General features: G+C 42.4%; 1 pseudogene; it reads right to left on the bottom strand.

The window, feature by feature from the left end:
* Nucleotides 1-2,874: 2,874 nt before the first annotated feature.
* On the bottom strand, nucleotides 2,875-3,007 carry LOC142874131 (uncharacterized; annotated as a pseudogene).
* Nucleotides 3,008-3,428: the final 421 nt, after the last annotated feature.

The raw sequence follows: 3,428 nt of genomic DNA, 5'->3' as shown, positions 1-3,428 counted from the left end.
GGACATGGAGAAAGAAAAAAAAAATAAATAACACTACTAAGATAAACCAAAGTGGAAAAAGAAAATTAGAGGCACTAAAAGGGGAACTGGAGTAACAGGGGAAAGGACATTGCACCCAATTGTACCTTGAAACTGGCATTCCACTAAGACCTGGGGAAGAAGCTCCCTGTGCTTGGCTCTATGCTTTAGAGGACCTTGCTGTCATCCTCCTGTCTCCACGTGCCATATCATGGAGACACAGGCCAGGGGATGCACCACTCACCTGCAGCCTGTGCCTCCCGTTCTGTTTGATGCTTGGGGTACAGAGACCCTGAAACTCCTACTTTAATGGTTCTAACTCCAATTCCAGGTCCTGCATGGGCCTCTCCCTTGATCCGGCTTTCTGAGAGACCACCGCTCTGTATGCCCCTCAGCACAAGGAAGGGCGAAGGCAGCCGTGCGGCAACGTGCGGGTGAAGCTCGGCTCTTCAGGCTGGAGCGTCTGCACATCTTCGCAGGGGACTGTGCTGCAGGACAGAAGGGGAAATGGAAAGATGAGGAAGGTGGGCTGTGGGCCAGAGATTGGAGCGGGTGTGAAAGCCCGGCCCTCCAGCTTCAGGTTCCGTTGAGGAACTCGAAGAGGTGATGCTGGTGGGGGTAGCAGTGGTGATGGCAACTTGTGGCAAGAGGCAACTCGGGAAGGACTGGGGGGGTGATGAGAAATCCTGACGCCGCAACAGTAGGGGCCTTCCCAAGGAAGCTGGACGGTGGGGCAAGGGTGGATAGACGGGCAAGCAGTCGAGACTTTGCAGGAATAAAGGGGTCTGTCCTCCCATGGAGAAGAAGAGAAAGAAGAAGAGAAACCCCTCCTCTCCTGTCCTGGCCCAGTGGGTGCCACACATAAGCCTTCCTGGAAAAAAATCAGGTATTTCACAAACTTGCACTATCCACTTTCTCTTAGAGAGAAACATGGCTCAAAAGCTTTACAAGGTTACATTTGGCAATGTTTTCTTGGATATGACACCAAACACACAGGCAACAAAGAAAAAACAGACAAATCAGACTTTATGAAAATTGAAAAGTTTGCACATGAAAAGACAATATCAACAGAGTAAAAAGGCAATCCAAAGAATGGGAGGAAATATTTGCAAATCATATATCTGATAAGGGACTCATATCCAGAATATACTCCTACAACTCAACAACAACAAAATAACCCAGTTCAAAAATGGGCAAAAGACTTGAATATACATTTCTTCAAAGAAGATGTGCAAATGGTAGACAAACCCATGCTGGGAAAGTGAAATGGTATACCTGCTGTGGAAAACAGTATGGTAGTTCCTCAAAACATTAAAAATAGTGTTACCATCTAACCCAGCACTGTACTTCTGGGTATTTACCCTGCACAATTTAAAATAGGCTCTCAAAGAGGTATTTTTACAACCACATTTAAGCAGCATTATTCACAATAGCTAAAGTATGGAAGAAATCTAAGTGTCCATGACAATGGAATATTATTCAGTCTTAAAAACAAAGGAAATTCTTACATATGCTACGACATGAATGAACCTTGAGGTCATAATGCTAGCTGAAATAAGTGAGTCACAAAGAGACAAATGCTGTATGATTCCACTTACGTGAGGTACTTAGAATAGTCAAAATGATAGCAACAAACAGTAGAATGCTGGTTGCCAGAAGTTGGGGGGAGAGATAAATGAGTTATTGTTTAATGGGTAGAGTTTCGTTTTACAAGCTGAGGAGTTAGGGGAGATGAATGGTGGTGATGGTTGAACAACAAAAACTATTAATGTAATTAATACCATTGAACCATACACTTAAAAATGGTTAAGATGCAAATTTTACATTGTGTGTATTTTAACACAATAAAAGAGTGGGAAAATGTTCAGGTCTTATAATAACTAATTCTGTTGGTATCTGCTGGATCTCACTTACATAATCTGTAATTTTTAAACATGAGCTCATCTTCAAGATTGAATATTTATTCTTCTGGAGTTGTGTGCACTCTGGTTTATAAAATTATTAGAACAGAGTGATTTCAGCCTTTGCTTATGTTTGGGGAATAAGGGGTTTCAATGATTCTGGACCATTTTTAATACCTAAGTACCTGATAGGATGCCAGGTTCCATTCAAACTGCATTCTCAGTAGTTATCTAGCGTAGGCAAACTTATTCCTCCCCGTTCCCACATCACATACCTTATGTTTGCTATAAATTCCCTTTCCTAAGCACACAACCTAAATCAGTTTCCACAAATAATTATCCTGTCTCCTGTCCTCAAGTCTGTCCTCCCTTCCCCTCCATCTCAAGATTTTCCCTTCATTTCTCTCTTTTTTATTTATTTTTTATTTTTTTATTTTTTGGGGGGACAGAGTCTCACTCTGTTGCCAAGGCTAGAGTGCCATGGTGTCAGCTTAGCTCACAGCAACCTCAAATTCCTGGGCTCAAGCGATCCTCCTGCCTCAGCGTCCCGAGTAGCTGGGACTACAGGCATGCGCCACCATGCCCAGCTAACTTTTTCTATATATATATTTTACTTGGCCAATTAATTTCTTTCTATTTATAGTAGAGATGGGGTCTCCCTCTTACTCAGGCTGGTTCTGAACTCTTGACCTTGAGTGATCCACCCACCTTGGCCTCCCAGAGTGCTAGAATTACAGGTGTGAGCCACCGTGCCTGGCCCATTTTCCTCTTTTTGGTGGCAAGTTAACCCAACCCAGTCTTCAACTCTACCACTATAGCCTATTGTTCAAATTCTTCCTACTCCATCTACATTGCCATGATTTACTCAAATTCTATTTTAGAACTATACACTAAGAGTATGATCAAATCATTCTGATCTCAAATGGGAGTACACACAGATTACATGTAGAATTTGGGATGGTTGTAAGTTCCTTACAAAATTTGTATATAAACATTAGACTATGTTTTCTTAATAATAAAATTAATAAAAATTGGCCTCCAGAATATTAGCCTTACACTTGATCTTAGCCAAAAGGCCAAGAAGCGATTAGAATATTAGCCTTAAATCAGTCTCACAGATTACCAAAAACAATGATGGAAGTGTAGTATTTTTCAGTTTAAGGGTAAAGGAGGCCAGGCACGGTGGCTCATACCTATAATCCTAGCACTCTGGGAGGCCAAGGCAGAAGGATCACCTGAGGCCAGGAGCTGGAGACCAGCCTGAGCAAGACACCCCTGTCTACAAAAAATACAAAAATTAGCCAGGCGTGGTGGTGTGTGCCTGTAATCCCAGCTACTTGGGAGGCTGAGGCAGGAGGATCACTTGAGCCCAGGAGTGTGAGGCTGGAGTGATGCCACTGCACTCTAGCCCAGACAACAGAGTGAGACCCTGTCTCAAAAATAAATAAATAAATAAAAGGTAAGTAATAAATAATAAAAGAAATAATATTAGCTCCAGAAAAACTAAAG

Source organism: Microcebus murinus, chromosome 11 (genome assembly GCF_040939455.1).
Source record: "Microcebus murinus isolate Inina chromosome 11, M.murinus_Inina_mat1.0, whole genome shotgun sequence".
NCBI lineage: Eukaryota > Metazoa > Chordata > Mammalia > Primates > Cheirogaleidae > Microcebus > Microcebus murinus.
This window is presented reverse-complemented; position numbering and strand designations above follow the sequence as displayed.